This window comes from Pleurodeles waltl, chromosome 5 (genome assembly GCF_031143425.1).
Source record: "Pleurodeles waltl isolate 20211129_DDA chromosome 5, aPleWal1.hap1.20221129, whole genome shotgun sequence".
NCBI lineage: Eukaryota > Metazoa > Chordata > Amphibia > Caudata > Salamandridae > Pleurodeles > Pleurodeles waltl.
This window is the reverse complement of record NC_090444.1, coordinates 864,377,899-864,398,652: the sequence shown is the minus strand read 5'-3', so window position 1 is coordinate 864,398,652 and position 20,754 is coordinate 864,377,899. Positions and strand designations below refer to the sequence as shown.

Below are 20,754 nucleotides of genomic sequence, written 5' to 3'. Positions count from 1 at the left end.
CAGGCATGGTAATCTCCACAGCGATGATTTCCCATAATGGGGTTGGTTCCAATTGTACTTTTCTGAATAAATGTGTTTTCAAATGGTATCCTGGCTTTGACTAGTTTGTCTTTTATATTGAAATTTCTCTTATATGCAAACAATGGGGCAGGGAGTGGGTCATCTTCTCCATTGCTGTTCAGTATGTTCCACTGTGTGTTAATAATACCTCTGATTTTACTATTAATATTAGAATGCTTAATAACACTTACTAATCTTTCTTGTTAAGTTTTCTGTTGTGCTTCAAACATGGTCTCGCGATTATAATATTTGGCTCTTTTACATACCTCCCTAATGAGCCTTTGGGATATCCTCTTTGGAGAAATTTCTCTTTGAGATCATCTGCATTCCTGTAATATTCTGTCATATCACTGCAATTCCTTCTGATCCTTAAAAATTGACCAAAAGGAATACTCTGACTTTGACATCTCGGAGGGAAGCTTTCAAAATGTAGCAGAGTATTGCGGGCTGTGGGTTTGTTGTAAAGGGTTACCTGTAGATGTCCTTGATCAGCATAGATAAGAATGTCCAAGAATTATACTTGTTGATTACTGATGTTAGGAGTGAATCTAAGCTTGTTATCTCACAGATTGAACCATTCAATGAACTCTTGTAAACATTCTCTGTCTCCTTCCCATATGAAAAAAATATCATCTATATATGTAACATTTTCAAAACAACTTCATTATAGATTAATCTTTTCTCAAAGAGGCCCATGTAGATGTTAGCCACACTCAGAGCACAGGCTGCTTCCATACTTACTCCTTTCACCTGTTTGTATGTGTTTCCATTGAACTCAAAGTAATTTTCCCATAGGACTATTTTTAGACAACTCAGAATAAAATCAGTAGGCAAATATGAAGCTTCATCTTTTAGCTTTTTCGCTACAGCTTTATATGCTCCCTCTTGGGGGATATTGGTATATAACGCTTCGATGTCCATGGTGACTAAAAAATGTCAATTGGGATCAAATTGGAGGCCCTCAACTATGGAGATCATATGGATGTATCTTTGATGTAGGATGTAAACCCACACACTAGAGGCTTGAGGAAAAAATCAATATATTTAGATATCAGATCGGTTGCCGAACCTATAGTGGACACAATGGGTCTCAAAGGAGGGTCTTCAATCTTCTTATGGGTTTTGGGTACCCCATATGTGGTTGGAAATTTAGGGTTTTCTACTTGAAGAAAATGTAACTCACTTTAAAAAATATGGCCATTCTGTAAACCTTCATCACAGATGGCCTCTTCATCTTAGAGCAAATTTGCAATGTGGGATTACCCAGAATTTTATGATAGTGGTCACCAATGGAAAGCATTAATTCCATCTTCTGTTTATAGATGACTGTATCAAAAATGACTATTCCTCCACCTATATCACAAAGTATAATGGTGATAGATCTATTTTGTTTCAATTCACACATGGCTGTCTGTTGTTCCAATATATGATTGGGGGAGAGAGGAGGAACAAATCTCAAGGCCCTATCAACTTTGGTCATAACCATTTTTTCAAAAATGCCAACCTCCGGACCGACTTGGTCAAGGCCCGGAGTAAAAAAGGGACCTGGGTTTGAATCCTGAAATTTTATTTTTCAGGTTGAGCTTTTCTATTTGCAAATAATTTTTTAAGCCTAATCTTACGAAAAAAGGCTTGAAGATCTTTAATAAGTTCAAATTTATTAACCCTCTGACTGGGGACAAAAGAAAGACCCTTCTTCAAGAGATCGACAGGCAGCTGTTCAAACTTAACCTTAGAAAGATTAAAAATGGGTAGGGCTTTTTAAGTGTCAAGAATTTCCAATACTGTTGTTTCCGCGTCTGCAGATATTAATAGGACTGGTCCATCTGATGATGGGACATCCCTCTTCCTCTGTTTTGTCGTCTCCGAGGGCTGTTCCTGCCCCTCCGAAATTCTAAAAAAGAGTTTGTGTCATGTATAGTCTGTGCTCTTCCTTCCTTTGGAAAATCATGTCTGTTGGAGCCCTCTTCCCCATCCGATTCCAAAGTGTCTGAGAATGTAACTCTGTTTGTGTTATCTTGATGATCCCTCTGAATAAAACTGTGCACGAAGGTAAGGGTATACTCTTTCTTGTGGAAAGAGTCTTTGATCTTTCTTAAGTTTATCTGTTTTCCTTTTTTATCAAGAACTCTTGATGTGTTGATTTGTTCATTAACTTCATCCAATTTCCTCTTTGCCTTTTCCAGTGAATCCTTCTGTTTAATTTTATCTTCGAGTTTCATAATGTCCTTTTCTAGAGTGGTGATGATTTCTTTAGCTTTCTCTATGATCAAAATCATCCAATCTCTGGAACAATGATTGACTATAAGAGACCACTTTTCTAGAAATTTCCAAATTTCGATGAATAAGCCTGGGATGTTTCTAACTCTTAATCCCATAGGGATTACTCCAGCTTTCGGATATTCTGGAATTAAGTTTGCAAAAGCTTTATTCCTTCTTCGTCTTGTTCTTTCCAAGGAACACTTCTGTTACCTATGTCTGTAGGGTTACATATCAGGGCACGAAATTGGTCCTCAGAGAACCCAAATGTCTTAAGTGAGTCCATAATAAGTCAGATACAGGTGAGATAACTAGGAAAGAGAATAAAGAAAAGAAGAAGAAAGAAATAACAGGAATAAAAAAGAAAAGAAAAAAAGAAACCAGGAAAAGAGAAAATATTGTTCTCACAAAGCTGTGGTATGTACTATAAAGAGATGTCCTAAATGTATGTCTTAAAGGGGTAAAATATTTCTGTTCCACACAAATCAAAAATGTTATACTATTACTCAAGTCAGGACAAGTAACCAAACTATAGATTAACCCTAAGCAGCGGTGCTGGGGGAGCAAAAACCAACTAAAGAAGGGGTTCCCTGGAGGTATTACATAGTGAATTTCATTGCTGTGGCAGAGGACGTAGAGGAAGACAGTGAGCCTCTTCCTGACTTGTTACATAGTGACATGAAAGATAGCATTATGGAAAGGGTTCAGCTAGCCCCTAAGTTAAGGCTTGAGCAGTAGAGGAAATACATAGAGGTATTGGGATGGTTTGCCAAACTCTTCTTGTTGAATCCACGGTTGACGCCTGTCTGTGTGCATGGCATTGACACAGGAGAGAGTCTGCCAGTGAAGAGTAGGATGTATAGAATGTCTGATGGGCTTCAAGGTTGGACCTGGGAGTCACTGAGAGATCTGGTAGATTGTGGTCTAGTACTGTTTTGCTAGTACCAAGACCAGTCTCTACTAACGTGTGGTTGTGTGCTTACCACCAAACCCTCAATGTGGTAACCAAAACTGATGCCCATCCAATTCCAAAAGCACATGAGCTTGTAAATCGGTTAGGTGCTGCAAAGTACTTGAGCACCTTGGATCAGACCAGGGGATATTGGCAGATTGCTTTGGCAACAAATGCCAAGTAGAAGACTGCATTCTCTGCACTATACGGGCTCTATCAGTACAAGGTGATGCACTTTAGGTTGACAAATGCTCCTGCCACTTTTCAACGCATGGTGAACAATGTTCTCGCAGGGCTGGAAGAGCTTTGCGTGGCCTACTTGGATGACATTACATTATTAAGCAATTCATGTCAAAATCACCTAAGACAGCTATAACAGGTGTTGACTAGGATACAGGAGGAAAAACTGGTCATCAACGCAATTGACCAGGTGTTAGGTGGGGTACTTTCTGTAGTGGGGCACAGGAAGAATCGCCCGTTGGATGCCAAGATTCAGTCTGTGATGGATTGGGAAGTGCCTACTACTCAGATTGAAGTGAGGTCCTTTTTGTTAGACTTGCCAGGTATTACTGAAACTTTGTGGTGAACTATGGAAGTATAGTTGTCCCACTGACTACCTTGACCTCCAAGAAGCAGCCCTGGAAAGTTATATAGACTGAGCAGTGACAGATTGTCTGCTTCCTCAATAGAATTGTAAATAGAATGCTGTTTACATAAAGTGAGTATTGGACGCATTTATTTAAGGAATGTTTCCCCCCTAGTTTGGGGCTGACTGGTATCTTATAGTTGAAGAACCGGCAAACCTATTTTACCACTTTAGAAAGTAGTAAATAGTTGCTTGCTAAGGAAACTTTAAAGGCATGTGCTGTATTTGGCTGGAAATGCAGCAGCACTGGTTAACATCTCTAAAATGCATGAAAGAACATAATTCAATAGCCTACCAAAAGCAGCATAACAATATTGACGTACTAAAACCCAACAACCCATAAAACAGCACAATGCATCATCACCAAAGTAAAATGCCACTCAACAAATATGCCCAAACATTCTTGTTACACATTACCACCTCCACACACCAGCTTTCATAATTTTATTTGAAATATATATATATATATATATATATTCTGATACAACATTTTGAACAAGCCTCTAGCGCCACCAGAGCGTCCATTTTTTTGATGCTCCAGTGGTGCAGTGTGCTGGCTCATATTTACAAAGCCACCCAAGCCACCTTGGGCGGCTTTTTTCTGTCCTTGTAAATATGGCCCCCCTTCATACATTACTCTGCATGAAAGGGGCATTCCATGGGTGTTGCTATTGGTGTTCCCACACAAAACCCATTGAGTCTGATGCATTCCCAGACTTACAAGGCTGGGAATGTGTCTGATTTGGTAGCATAAAACTGGCGCAACAAGGAGAAATATTTTTATTTCTCCTTGTTTTTCCCCATTTCTATGTGTGCTGCAGCACACATAGCAGGTGGAAAACACCATTAATGATTAAGTGCAGGAAGTTGTCCCTTCCTGCACATAAACAATCATCCCTGCAACACAGGCACCCTTACATCATGGTGCAAGGGTGCCTACATTGGTGTTGGGCTGCCAATTGTGCCCCAGCGCGTAGAAAAGAACAGGGATTTGTTGTATTGCTGTAAATACGACCTGCGGCTTCCTAATGGTGCAGTTTGGCGCTGCATGACAGCATGCGGCGCTGGGCTGCATCATTATTTTGTAAATAAGCCCTTCGGTACAGTACAGAAATACGTTATAATGCCATGTGTCTGGGGAAATTTTCAAACAGTGCAATAGTATGGGTAACCTCGTTAGTGCGGTCTGGATTCATGTGGCCAGCGCAAACAAGGGTGTCTCAGTGAGGAACTTAAGGGACAGAATGATGTAGGAAGAATAGGAACACATCACATACATCACATACAAACAAACGTAAGTTCCCAAATCCCAATACAAACATTTTAGGCTAGGGACAGTTGTAAACTAATGTAAGTAGTGAAAGGCTTAATACATGACATGCTAAAAAAAGACAGACTGTGGGTTCAATAGAAAAGGCAGGTCATATTTAGGACAAACAAACACTTATTACTTAGGAAATGTATACACATGCTGCATTATTAAGTTAGCTGTGCTGAAACACACAAGCCACATTAGAATGAGAGTTTTTCTTTAAAGCTGCTTTCAAAATGTTCACTTAGCACGAACAAGGTGGAACAAAAGGGTGTATCCTGCCTTAGCACAAGGGTCCTAAAAACCACAAGTCATTCATATCTTGGTGAGGGGAACTGTGTAAGGGTCAGATAAGCATTAGCACAAGGCAGGGCTACCGTGAGCATCATATAACATATAATCAATTGTTGTGTAGGAAAGATAGAGAAGCTGAATGACGTCAATGTTACTTACCTACCCATGAGGTGACCAGTAATCGTGCATGTGTTCTTGTCAAGAGGTCCCCCTCCCCTATTATCTTATCTGTACTGCTTGTTCTTGCGTACGTCAATGATGAACTTGTAACCATAGATTTTTGTGGTTTTTACAGTATAAATACCGCTGCTTGTGAACTAGAACTTTGAACTTCAGTCATGGCCTCTATGTTGAGACTGCATGTTTTTCCCAGCTGAAAATCGATTAAACCTATATTATTGTGTCAAATTGATCTGTCTTATTTTATTAACAGATTTCCCTCTAACAAGAACAAAGGAATAATAAAGTTAGTCGCTATGTCAGGTCTGGCCTCAGTGCACGATGTATGGGTGTGTAGTGTTGCAGGACTGGTATGTAGGGGAATGGTGTGTTTGGCACAGAGTACCAGGCCTGCCAATTTGGGGCACATAGTGATCAAGCTCCGAGCAATGAAAAATGCGAGGTTTTGTGAAATTTTGTTGGGGCCCTGGTTGTCTTGGGAGGCATTAGAGCCCAGATAGGCAGCATTCTCACTTGTGGAGGTCAGGACGGCCTGTGGTTGCTCTGAGAGTGGAGCAGTCAGTGTCCGAGACTGTCTGGATGTTGGGGCAATCACAACACTGTTTGAAATCAGCCTGTGTGGCGTGACAGCGATGGCAGGACGAGGTGGCTATTGTTATAGCCTGCTAAGCTCCTCTATGGTGAAATATGCCCTAGTAGTATGTTATGCTGTGTATGTTAGAATCTGGGATTCCATGCGATTTTGCGAGAGAGGGACGGGGCCCTGTCCCATTCCTTAAGTGTGAAAGGCCATCCCATGTCAGTCTTCCATTGAGACAATAATTGGGCTGGTGGGGTTGTGTGCAGTTTGGGATGGCCTGGACAAACCAGGTGATCAGCCGTGTACCGAAGCCAATAAAATAAAGGTCTTGAGTCTGAAGGTGTGGAGGTGATATCGTGTCTGTGATATTTCAAATGTGCGATGCTTTAGCTAGGAGATGTCTGTGGTTTAGAAACTGAAGTGCTGGTATGCTGAATAGATCCATTAAGGAGTCATATATGATCAGTGTGTCATCTTGGAATAGATCTCCTATGCACGTGAACTCCATGTATTCCCAGGACCTTTCCGCTGCACTTGGGGAAAGCCGCATGTGCTTGGAGTGGTATTTCGGATTCACAGGGTGTTAAGGGCGGTGTTATTTTCAGAGCTTTGGCATAGCTATTGTAAGACTTGCGCATAAGTAATTGGGGCATGAGCCGGTGTGCTCTGCGAAGAAAGAGCTCTCTGACAAGGTTGTCTGCTGTTATGGTGTCAGCATGGCCCACTTCATGGAGGTGCTACCCTACATGCCATCCAGCAGGTCATTCGAACTGCGCTGCCACACAATAGTACCCTCTGTCTGGCCACACAGTTCTGTCTGTAGCTTTAGCTTTGCTGGGACGACTCTGCATTGTCCCTTAATCCAGATAAGGTAACCCAGTATGGAGTTCAGAGTGCGTAACAGGCCTTTAGGAACTGGGATGGGGAGGATGGGCAGGTTTGTGAAGTAGTAGATCAAACATGGTAGCATTATCATTTTTTTCAGCACCCCCCCATCCTTGCACTGTTAATGGAAATGTGTGCCAGAAGGCGACCTACTTGTGTAAAAATGATGTGGCCTTCATCAGGTTCCCGTCGAGCATATTCACGTTTGTGTAATGAGCATTTATGTCTAAGTTTTGAAACGTAGTGGTGCTCCATACGATGGGTGTATTCTGAACAATGACAGCATTTGCAGGGCAAGTGGAGTTCAGAGGGAACAGGCATGTCTTGACCCAACTGACACCCCAAACAGGAAGCTGTTTTAAAGGCACACAGGGTGTGGGTTGCAGCTTCGACGCCTTCATGGATATCTTTAAAGTAGAGTAGGATTTCATCTGCACACAAGGACCCTATGTGTGTTGTGCTACGCAGTGGTATGCCTCAATCTCCCCCTCTTTGGTGCATGGAAATGCTAGCAGCTTGATTGCCAGTGCAAAGAGTGGAGACCAGAGCAGGCAGCCGTGGCACTTGTCCCTGTGTATGGAGTGGGACTCTGAAGCGAGACCACCAATTATGACACTGGCGGTCAGCTCAATGTATAGGTATTCAGTCAGTTGCAGCATCCTGGTACCCAATCTTAGTTTACGTAAGACAGCGAAAAGGTACCTCCAGTCAATCATGTCACATGCCTTTTCGAAGTCTAGTACCATGCAAGTTGAGTATGGCCAATTTTGTGGCACCTAATTAAGAAGTCTGCGCAGTTGTCGTATATTAAGGGACGTGGACCTGCCAGGACTCAGCTCACTCTTTTATGCGTGTACCAGTGTGGGCCTGATGTTCAGTAGGTGAGCAGCTAGGATTTTGCTCAAGATCCTGTAGCCACTTCCAAGAAACACCAGAGGTGCTTAGCATATGACATCTAGGGGGTCGCAGCACGTTTTTTTGCAAGGAAACCAATAGGGATTCACACATTTATGGGGAAGGTTTCCTGTTTCTGATGCCACTCCGTAGAGGTCAACAAGTTTTGGGGCCAACAGATCAAATTATGTTTTGTAGAATTTAATCAATAGCCTATCTGCACACCGGTTCTTTCATGACGCAAATCCACATATGGCATAGCAAATCTCCTGCTCTGTTATAGGACCATTGAAAGCTTCAATCTGGGGGTTGGTAGGGCAGGGATACTTCACTTAGGAAGTCTGATATCTGGGATAGAAGGTGGGTGGTCTTGGATCTAAAGCAAAACGAAGCACATTCTGGGAGTACCCCAATGTGTCCCAAGAAAGCCAGAGGATAGCTATATGGGCGTTGGCAGTGTCCCGCTTAATCAACCATGCAAGGAGTCTACCTGGTTTGTCTCCGTCTGCATATATTTAAGCATGGTGTGTATTATAATCTAGTCAACAAAGGTTCCATAAACTGTTCGTGTTTTCCCTGGTGCTGAGGAGTGACCGTTTGGTAGCATCATTCTGCAGTGCATCTTGCTCAAGCCTATCCAGGTTGCATACCACGGCACACAACTCATGCACCAGAGTGGTCCTGACTCCAAGCACAGAGTGGATACATTGATTGCATATTACAACCTTGAAAGTGTCCCACTCAACTAGTTGGGTGGATGCTGTATTGCAGTTCTCCATGAAATAGTGAGTAATAGACTCATGGTTAGTCTTGTGAGAAGCCTGATCTTCTAGTGTGGGGGGCTGTAGTCTCCATTGTGGTTGGGGAGGTATGTACTTGCCAGGTGAGGTTTAGTAGCAATGGGTTATGATCTGATATGGTTTTTCCAATGTATTACGCCTGCTGTGTGACAAGGTGTATATCCTTTGAGCACACAAAGTGGTCCAGCAAGACATGTTGGTTGTGTGGTTGTAACATCTGGCTTCCCCTGTAAAATGGCAACAACAGCAGCATAACTATGTGAACAAGTGAACCACTACAGACTTGAGAGAGGTGGTGACAGCGAGTGAGGTGAGTGTCCAGATGCAAGTTTCGGCAGGAACCACCTGTGGCATGTATTAGAATGGATGTGCAGGGGTCACAGGATGTAGGTGGGAGCCCCTCGAAGAGAGTTAAGGACTGTGCTAACTTTGGGGTCGGCAGATTCAGCAGGCGCTGGGCATGCAGCAGGGAAAGCGCTTCATTATCAAGGGAGGGGCATACTCTGCGTTGAGGCGACAGTCAAGTATCCATGTGGCAGATAGGGTCGTCTGCTGTGGAGTGGGGGTGCAGAAGAGTGCTAACATGTGGGGCACATATGTTCACTACAGTCTCAAAAGGTATCTATGATCATTCTACATTATGTCTCCACCTGGTTAAGTTGTGATTGATGGCAGTAATGAAAGGGAGCTTGTTCATGAGCTAGGGGAGTCTTTGTTAGAAGCAGTGTCTACCAAGCTGTTCGGCGGCTGGTTGTAGTTTGGGTTGCGGTGGCAAGACATGGTAGATAGAGTCGCCAGTCTCTCTAGTTGTGATTTTTGCATTGACGAAGCGACGGGATGGGATTTACCAGAGTGAGATGTGCTGCGTCCTCTGGTCCCCTCTCAGCGCAGCCGGCGGTGGTCTCCGTCTGACCTCACAGGTGCAGTTTGGTGCTGTTCTATCCAGTCCTAAGCGTCCACTGGTTTTGTGAACAAATATTTGTGTTGGTCTACCATCTTTAACTTGTCAGGAAACAATAATGAGTATTTGTAGCCAGTCTCACATAGTTGGTGCTTTATGCTTAGAAAGGAGGCATGACCGCGCTGAACTGTGATCATGTAATCTGGAAAGAGCATGACACGGGTGTTGTCATGGGTCAGTCGTCACAGTATTCTGGCTACACGTAAGATTACGTGTTGGTCCTTAAAAGTTCAGCAGCCTAGCTACCATTTGAGTGGGAGGGGGTTCCCAGTGGAGTGTGGCAGGCAGGTATTTGTTGGGCCTGCTACGCTGCAAAGAAGGGGAACAGGACATGGTGCTGATAGCCAATTCTCTATGAACGATACAGGGTCTGTACCCTCCACCCCCTCCGGTAGGCCTACAGTTCAGATGTTGTTGCATCTGGATTGTCCCTCAGCATCTTGTACATGCCCTTCTACAAAGTGTATGTCGTCTGCTGGTCATGCATTGGTCTGGAGAGTTCCTGAGACTGTAGCTGTAGATCCTCGAGAGCAAATTTGTTTTGCTGCACCCGCTCTGAGGTTCCATTGGTCATCATGAAGAAGACCAAGGTCTAAAACTATGATATCCACTTTGTTTTCCGATACTGAACGTGTTGCATCTATTTTCTGTTGTCTGTAGAATAGCCCGTAGAATGTAGTCTGTAGCTTATAGTGTATTGCCTGTAGAATGAGCATCTTGCTTCTATTGTCAGTTTTGACGCTGGCAGAGGATGCAGTTGAATATGCTTGGCGACATGTGTGTCCCTAATGTAGTGGGCAAAAGGATTGGGGGAAGTGTCTCTCATGGCTGAAGGGGTGGATAGGGGACAGACTTTTCAGTTTTCCACCATGGAGATGTTGCAGCCTGTAATGACCGGTGGTCCACGTTCTTAAAAGGTGGAGGTGATGGATAGGACCCACCTTGCCCCCAGCCACAGTAGGGCTCTCAGCATTGTGGCTGGGGAGGCACAACCAGTCCCCGCTTAGCTCAGGTGGCCAGCCAGAGGGGGACGTCTCGCTGTTTAGTCAGGAGCATGGGGTGGGGACAGAAAGGAGGGGGCTCCAGGCCTGTCAACAATCTTCCGGATCAGTAAGGGCTGTGCCTCGGTCCCCCAGGTATGAAGTCACAAGAAGGGAGGGAGGTCGCCCCAGTCTGATTAAGGTGCCCCATTGTTGCAAAGGGCTCTGCCAGGCACAGTTATCTGCTCAGGCGTTGACCGGGGCGGTCCCTTCTGCCCTCACATGTATTGGCAGTCAAACGGGGTGGGGCAGTGCCTTAGTGCCTCGGTGTTGCCCCAGTCTAGTGCCACAGGGTGGAGGAGTCCTGGCACACAGCACAAAGAAGAGGATCAAGCTCCTGGGGCCTGGTATACCGCTGGGCAGCCAGCACTTGAGCCAGGTCAGATATCCCCCTGCGTTTCATCCCAACACCTACCTGGTCCTATGGGGTAAGTGACAGCTCCACCTCTGTTCAGGGCCTGTGCAGGGAGACCACTGCAGTGTTGTCTCTTGTGGCACTCTGTCTGCTTAGGCCCTTCTCAGCCGCCACAGGCCACTATCCCAGCTCGGTGCGGTCAGGCTAGGCCCACAGCTATGGTCAGCTGAGCTGACAGGGAGCCCCAGACAATAACCGGTTGACCGCTACAGTGATCTGGTTTGGGTAGCTCGGCCCATATGTAGCTGGATGTACCGGCCCAGCTAGGTTCTCCATAGCTGCCAAGGTTTTAGATTGCTATGTGTGACATGAAAAGGCTGGCAGAGAAAAAGCACAGGGGGCCACAGGGGGGCCCCTGGGCAGTTTAGGGGTCCCCCTGCCCAACACCCTTGAAACGCACACTGTCTCTTGTGCAGACAGTGTGCATTTCAAGGCTGCTGGTGCCCCCGCATGCGGCAGCATTGCTGCCGGCTCTAATATGAGACGATGGCAATGCTGCCACACCTTTCCCTCTGGGCTGACTGGCAGAAATCTTGGTTTCAGCTAATCAGCCCAGTGGGAAAGTTGTAATGGGGCGGACAGGGAGTTCGTTAGCACCGTGGCAACCTCCTCTTCTGGAATTTGGAGGACAGATGTTTCCGTCTGCCAAACCTGATATCAGCCCCTTAGTGTTGTTTCCCGCCCGACTGGTGCTATGGTGCTCTTTCTGATCATACACTAAATCTGTTTCTCATTGAGCAAGCACTTCCATGCCCCAAATCACCTGAGAGGTGATGTCATGTCATGTTTGCTGTCAGGCATGTCCTGCGTTCATACATACATCTTTTTCTCATTGTGTGCCTGAGTGTCATTTGTCAGGGGTTATGTGATAGTATTCCTGGTTGTTACCAGAATTGTACATATGTCAACAGACATGAACTACTGCTTTTCAATGTTTTTTGTCAAAAGAAACATCCTGATTCACAGCTTTTCATAAATTTTTGACAAATGGGCCTAGGATGTTTTTCACCTAGCTAGTATCAAACAGACATTGCAGTTTGGTTTGTCTTTAAACATGTTTCTTTGCGGTATGTCTTCAGGCGGTGGCTTCCAAGTTCTTAGTTTTTCAATTGCTGCTGCTGTGCTGTTTGCCAAAAAGGAATTTATGTTATGTTTTAACCACAATAGATGGTGTATCTTGTCAAATGCTTTAATAATGATGTTTTTCATGAAAATAGTATTTTCATAGAGTTTGTGGAACCACTCTGAGCTGTCCAAGTTAGGGGCTCCCTGTAGTGAAACCTCTTTTTCGGAACAGAAGGCGAGGTGTAGTGAATGACTTCTCAAATGAAACATAGCTCACCTGTTCTGAAGCACTTGTTCACCATCTGCTCCGAGTTAGAAATGAATTTTGAAGAAACTTTTAACTAGCTACACACTTCTAGGACCTGTGAGCAGCTCTTACTGATGCCTGTGCCTGCAATCTCCAGACAATAGTTTTGCAGTTATAAGAGAATGTGGCATTGCACAATAAACCACAGATCACTCCTTTATTATATAGCAAAAAAGGCCACTTTATTAAGACAGGTATTGTAGTACACCTATCCCTGTCTGTGGCCCGTTCAATTGTGCAAAGTCAACCACCAGGAGACCAACTATAGCCTTGCACCCCCTGGGTCCCCACATCGCACAATAAATCACATACCACTCCTTTATTATATAGCAAAAAAGGTCACTTTATTAAGACAGGTATTGTAGTATATAAATCATGAATACAAACATTGTAATTAATTCAACCTCACTAAAACCTAAAATGTCTAACCGTTTCTCCCACCCTTAAACTCCCCAATTTGCTCAAACATTGGTTCAAGAAAAAAACATGCTCTTCCACCCTTTCCCCCTCGTCTCCCCCCATCAAGCATCCTCAAGCAATCTATCTGCTATAGTGTTGTTCAAAGTCACATAGTTTAGTCTTCCCCGCCCGTGTTTTGCCCCCCCCCCCCAACCAAGGAATGGATAAGCCAGCTCTAGGCTGTCCACCAACTCTTCCCCCCCTCCCCGCCCCCCCCCCCCCCAAAAAAAAACCTGCCACCCAGGAAAACCGAAGAAGTTTCCTGCCCCACCAAAAAGCTCTAGATGCATTTCTCCACATATAACATTTTGCTAGAACACCAGAGTTTCTCATTCCAGTATTTCTCAAGCAGTTCCCTCAATTCCCAAAGATCATAAGCTTGCCCCATTTTTGTTAGATGAACACCATCAGATCGAAAAATACTCACATCACTGTCTTTAATATTCTTGTGAGCTACTACTGCGATACCTAGATTGGAACAAAAAACCCTTATTACTCTATTTAACTTTCTTCTTGCTTTGTCAATTGCCATATGACTCTTTGTTCCCTTCCGTTTAGGGAGTAGAAATTCTGTCCATATTAAACATGTCCCCCCCCAGTTATTTTTTATCACAGGTAAGCCCACTTTCATTTGATTTGTCAGAGTTAAACTGGGCATTTGTACTAATTCATTTTCACCTTGATGAATAACTAACATATCTGGACATCATCTAATAGAACAGAGTTCAGCTAAAATAAGCAGTAGACTTCCCCATTGCATCCCTCTCTTTCCTTTCCATACCACCTCATGCGTACAAATCTACCCATTTTATTAAAGAATGTCCAACTATCTAAGTAATCTTTTGAATTGACAATGGACCATGTACACAACCTAGGTTGAAAGGAAAAAGAAATTATCAATAGTGATATGACAGCATGTTTATTTCCTAACGCATCTCTCACAGCAGTTTGATTTTCATGTCCCAATTCTTTTTATATCGGACCATGACCAACCCAATCTTACTGCCTCAGTGACTGCTCCAGTACGAAAAGAATGTGTCCCATAACGCCTGGGATCCTTGCCTATTTTTTTTAAGGCTATTCTTAATACTGCTAACAAATTTGCAATAGAAAGTATTTTACTATCTGCATGACAAAAAATGTCCTTTATCTTGTTTGCTAATCTGTTTTGGAAATTCCTCCACTTATCAACTGGACGACTGCCCTCTACACCACTCTTGTTTGAACATATCTATTTTCCTCTCCCTATTTGGTCTGATTTAGATGCTTTCAACTAAATTATTATTCTTGCATGTTCAGGATGTATTGGTAAAAGTCTAAATGCTGATTGAATATCGCCCTAGCTAGCTCTGCTGCCCTTCCTGCTGTTCGTACCATCTTAAAAGCATCATCCACCGATGCATAAGATACACTAAATCTGACTGGGAAAATAAAATCATTTACAGATTGTCCCTCTGGCCATGACACTGCGCCCAAAGGGCAAACTATTAAATTATCTAATGGCCATTGCAAAAATGGGCCAGCAATCCTGCATGCCTTTAACTCTGAACTCTGAATTTAGCTTTTTCTGTGCTATATTTAGGTAACTCTTTAGCTGACTTGAGATTATCAACCCACCTTTTTTGTCTTGGCCTGTGATAACCAATTTTAAAACCACATTTGAAGCCCAGAATAATTTGGATGCTGCCTCTCTGTCTAGGTAATCTCCTAGCCACTGCATTATTATCTCGGGTCTAATTGGGGTATGAGCCTTTTTGTGTAAATTTAAATTGTTGACCTCTACCCCTTTGTATTCTACCTTGCTTCCCTCCAAATTGTGATGCTGCAAAACATTGAGGGAGAGCATTTTTTTCACCCACAGTGCGAGCATTCATGCTTAAAGCGGCAGAATTATCTGTTACAGAATTCTTTATTGAAGTTCCAACAGATGTTGCCTGGGGTGTTTGTCCTTTACCATACCATCCCGCCCCGGCTTGGGCGGGACGATACTGAAAACACCAGTAAGTTATAGGTAAGCCACTTGCCGTATGGACAGTGACTGAGGGCTGCATTGATGACATCCATTGAAGCCATAGTTCAGAGTCCACATCTTCCCATAGCTTATCATTATTTAAACTAACTCTGGCCCTGAAATCTTCATTGTAGCTAAACCAGGCATATCCCCCAAAATGCATTTGTGCTTTTCATGTTTTATCCATATATTTAAAGATTACCACAGCTCTTTCCTGATGTCTCTCACAATAAATATTTGCATAGATTAAAAATGCAGATGTCCAATTTTCAATTGTTTAGGGACCCTTGACCTTCTAGGCTAGCTCCTACTCCTCTTCCTTAGAGCCTTCCTTTGCTTGTATGTCCCTATGGAGCACTTTAAATACATTGACAAACTCATGCTTCCAGATCCTGTTCTTTGTTTTTTCTGATGTGTGAGCCTAATGGAATGGCAATGCCCAAATATGATAGCCTCTTATGTATATTCTTATTACCGTCCTCTTCCATGTTATCCTGCACACCATGAATGTTATCTTTTTCACTTTGCTATTTCTTTATCACACATTAACTTTTTTGCTTCTTTTCCCTTCACTTTTTCTTGTTTTTCAGTAACGCAGTTCCCTGTGCTTTGTGCGTCTGTACCACAATCTTTAAACAACTCTTCATCCCCCACTCCAGTTGATCTTTTGGCGCATGCAATCCCTTTCTTAGAATTCCCTCACACCAACCACCATGAGTCCCTACCTTTTGGCAGCTGCGATGACTTTCTTTTAATTTCCTCCTCTTCACATGCCTTTAGGTTCCTTTATCTTCCATCCTGCATATTTGCTAGGTCCGCTCCAGACTTCTGCAATACCCTAAAAACACTTTGTTGCCCTTTTAGACTCTGCTCCAACCCTTTATTCTTATCCATCTTAGTCTGTCGCTCCATGTATTCCCATTCTCTCAATTCCCCCTCCTCAAGGTCCTCACTGTCAGTATCATAATCCAAATTTTCCTCCTCCTCATTCAGATACCCACTACCACTCATACCCGGTCTTTCACTATCCCCACACCTCCATCATACGACTTCCATTGCATGGCTGCCATCCACTTTCCTTAATCCCTCACTGAAGGAAAATCTGCCAGCGATCTTCCTTTTTCCTCTGACCAACATGTACAAGCCGCTTCGTGCTCTGCTTGTGTCTCCCCTGAGTGCTCCAGTCTTCTTAATGGGTTCTTATTCATCAGGGTGCCTTGACCTGAATGCGCTGACATGCCAAGCTCCCTGCCTACTTTATTTACTGTTATATTCTCCACCTCTATGTTTGTGTTCTCCACCCATACCCAGTGACCTGCCATATTCATATTCATATTACTTTCCTTTCTTATTTGAGTGTATGTCTCTTTGTGTAAATTCTCCTTCAAATCACTTGACAAGTTGTCGCTTCCTGCACCTAAAACTTTGTTTTATAGATAAACTTTGAAACCCCAGACTGTTGCTTTGATTGAAAATTATTTTTTGTATCTATTTTGTGACCCTCTGAAGACTTTTCCCATTTTTTCTTAAGAATTCTATGAATTTCAATGCCCTCGATATTATTTACAAACTTATGTAAAAATTTTTGTTCCACTGCTTGGGACTTGCTGTGCCCAAGATTCATTTTTGTTACAACACTCTAATACTTCTATTCTTCAAAATTAAATTCAGTACTTGAGCTAGCAGGATTGTTCAATTCCTCTCTTTTAGAAGAGGGACCTATCTCAAAACCGCCTGCCACATCCATTTTCTAATGAGCCATAAAACGCCTTCTTTTCAGTGGCGTCTTATTGCTGGCATGTAATTTGCCAGCAGTCACTGTAATGCATTCCCTGCTGTCATCTGAGTCAACTAACTCAATGAGGTTAACTGGTGATGTGCACGCCTCTTTGCTGGAAATCCCCTTGATATTGCACGGTGCCACACCCCTCGTTGTCACAGGAGCTTGGTCTGACGTTAAACCTGGCTATACAGTACGAGCTCCTCCCTTCCGTCGAGTCACTCCCCCGACAGCCCGCCTTTTCATCGATAGAGAGAGTCACCTTGCACACTCTGCAGCATACTGTGTGCCTTCCAAAAGGTATTTTGTTCCACAGACCTACTCGCTACCTCCACCTGAATATCGGGGCCCTCGACCACCCATGTTTTGGCAGGTAAACATTTAACCTTTTGTTCGCTCAGCACTTTGCTTCCGGCAAGCATGCAACGACTGCTGCTGCTACTCCACTCGTCGCCCTCCTCTTAGGCTGCTCCAAACCCACCCACCCCTTGCCTGGCACACCCAGTTTCAACAAATCCTCCCTGCCTGCTTCACATAAAATCTTTATTGCTTTGCATATCTCCTCACTAACTTCCATCACTTTTATGTGGAGGTGACTTATGACACTGAAAACTACCTGACTTTATCTGAATGAAAATAAACCTGTCACCAAACCTTAACCGACTCTTGGCACCGTCTCACTGGGTGCCTTCCTGCCTAAAAACGTACCTATATAACCGATCCCTAAATCCTGCCCCTTTAGCCTCTTCACACCTACCCCTGTCCGTGGTCCATTCCATTGTGCAAAGTCACCCGGGGGAGACAGGCTATAGCCTTGCACCCCCTGGGCCCCCACACAGCACAGCATTGCACCAGTGGAGAAGCCAAAGCTGCCGCCAGTGTCTGCCTACTGGGCCGATCACTTCCTACCTGCGGTCACCAGTGGGGTCCTTCCTGTAGCTGGAAAACAATAAGGCAAGGGGGCCCCGGAATCAAGTGCTGCAGTCCATCCTGCAGCTTTCTGTTGTTTATTATTTACATTTTACCTTCACCATATGGGCAAAGTCTGCCCATTACACTGAGAGAACTGGCCCGTAACCTGTGACTCAAACACAAAGGCCGCTAGCCTTGTCATGAATTTTGATTTGTGAACGAGTGTGACAATGCATTTTAATTTTTCAAAGTCAACAGCCTGCAGAGCAAGCCATTTTTAGAGAATTTTAGCGCTGGAAGGCTGCTTTTTTATTAATGCAGCTGAGTTAGGGTAACTCCTTGTGGGTGTTCCCACGGGCTCTATGATGATTGATTAATGCATTTTAGTGTGGTGATGCGGACTCCAGCACTGAATTGCGTTAGTCTAACCCCTGATGCGTGGTATTTGGCAGAGCTGGTGCTCACTCACAATGTGGCTGCCATTGCATTACACCTAGCCACAACCCCACCTGCTTGCAAGATACAGTGATAATAGGTGTTTGCACCAAGCATAGCCTTACTACCAAGGATATAAAATAGCTCCTCTGAAAAATATTTTGCTATCTGGCCCAAAAAGTCCTCCAAAAATGATTGGATGGTGTTAGAAATGGGGTCTTTGGTTGACAGTCAGGTTACCCCCTGTTCAAACAAGGACCCTCACTCTAGTCACCCTCAGCTAACCCCTGCTTACCCCCTTGGTAGCTTGGCAGAGCAGTAGGCTTAACTTCAGAGTGCTAGGTGTAAAGTATTTGTACCAACACACACAGTAACTTAATGAAAACACTACAAAATGACACAACACAGGTTTAGAACAATAGGAAATATTTATTTAAACAAAACAAGACCAAAACTACAAAAATCCACAATGCACAAGTCAAGTTACCAATAAAAATGCAAAAAGAGTCTTTAAGTAGTTTTAAACACACACTAGCGCAGCTAGCATGAAAATGTACCTGGTGCTCGTCAAAAATAACCCCGCACGGGCGGGTGTGCGTCAGAAAAGGCTTGTGATGCATCGATATCACTCACGAGCGAGAAAGTGCGTCGTTTCCCCCTTCTGTTGAGTCAACGTGCATCGGTTTTTCTCTCCACAGGAGAGCGATGCATCGATTCGGTCCGCACACGGGTCCAGACAGGCCTTGCATTGTTTTTGCCCACACATGATAGTTCACGTCAGAAATCCAGCCACACGATGATCCGAAAACCCCGCAGCATGGGATGCGATCTCCCAGCCTCCGTCAGCAATGCTGCGCGTCATTTTCCGGCGAGCGTCGATTCTCAGCCGCAGAGCCGGCAGCGCGTCATTTTTTCAGCCACAGATCAGAGTCGCATTGATCTTTTCCCCGCATGGCACTCTGTGCGTGGATTTCTTCCTCTTAGGCTGCCAGCTTCTCCTTTCAGGGTCCCAGGAACTGGATGGGCACCACAGGGCAGAGTAGGAGTCTCTCCAGAGACTCCAGGTGCTGGCAAAGAGAAGTCTTTGCTGTCCCTGAGACTTCAAACAACAGGAGGCAAGCTCTAAATCGAGCCCTTGGAGATTTTTTCTCAAGATGGAAGGCACACAAAGTCCAGTCTTTGCCCTCTTACTCTGGCAGAAGCAGCAACTGCAGGATAGCTCCACAAAGCACAGTTACAGGCAGGGCAGCTCTTCTTCTCAGCTCTTCTCCAGGCAGAGAGGTTCCTCTTGTTTCCAGAAGTGTTTCTAAAGTCTGTGGTTTTGGGTGCCGTTCTTATACCCAATTTCTCCTTTGAAGTAGGCCTAATTCAAAGTAAAGTCTCTTTTGAATGTGAAATCCTGCCTTGCCCAGGCCAGGCCCCAGACACTCGCCAGGGTGCTGGAGACTGCATTGTGTGAGGGCAGACACAGCCCTTTCAGGTGTGAGTGACCACTCCTCCCCTCCCTCCTAGCACAGATGGCTCCCCAGGAAATGCAGACTACACCCCAGCTCACTTTGTGTCACTGTCTAGTGTGAGGTACAACCAGCCCAACTGTCAAACTGACCCAGACAGGGAATCCCCAAACAGGCAGAGTCACAGAAATGGTATAAGCAAGAAAATGCTAACTTTCTAAAAGTAGCATTTTCAAACACACGATCAACTTTACTAAAAGTTGTATTTTACATGTCCATCCGTTCCCCAACGGAATCTACACTTTAATCAGATTTAAAGGTAGCCCCCATGTTAACCTATGAGAGGGACAGGCCTTACAACAGTGAAAAACGAATTTAGCAACATTTCATTTTCAGGACATATAAAACCCATTACTATCGGTCCTACCTTAACCATACACTGCACCCTGCCCTTGGGGCTACCTAGGGCCTACCTTAGGGGTGTCTGATATGTACGAAAAGGGAAGGTTTAGGCCTGGCAAGTGGGTACACTTGCCAAGTCGAATTTACAGTTAAAACTGCACACACAGACACTGCAGTGGCAGGTCTGAGACATGATTACAGAGCTACTCATGTGGGTGGCACAACCAGTGCTGCAGGCCCTCTAGTAGCATTTGATTTACAGGCCCTGGCACCTCTAGTGCACTTTACTAGGGACTTACTAGTAAACCAAATATGCCAATCATGGATAAGCCAATTACATACACATTTTGTAAAGGAGCACTTGCACTTAAGCACTGGTTAGCAGTGGTAAAGGGCCCAGAGTAACAAAAACAGTAAAATCAGAGTCCAGCCCACATCAACAACCTGGGGAACAGAGGCAAAAAGTTAAGGGAGACCACACCAATGATGAAAAGTCTATCAGATGGTAAATTAAGGACTGCTCTAATTCTCTGTCCAATACTTTTCAGATATTTTCTGTCTACTATTTTGTGCTTGGCATTATTTTATTTTTTTGAAAAATGGGAAAATATGGGCATTCATTTCTCTCAATCTGCTTTATAGGCACATTGT

The 20,754-nt window shown here is 44.1% G+C and overlaps 1 protein-coding gene across 1 annotated transcript in view; it reads left to right on the top strand.

Moving 5' to 3' along the window:
- The window catches only part of LOC138296102 (zinc finger protein 3 homolog), a 1,150,345-nt gene that overhangs the window by 328,433 nt on the left and 801,158 nt on the right, over positions 1-20,754 (top strand). The gene's annotated exons all lie outside the window — the stretch shown is intronic.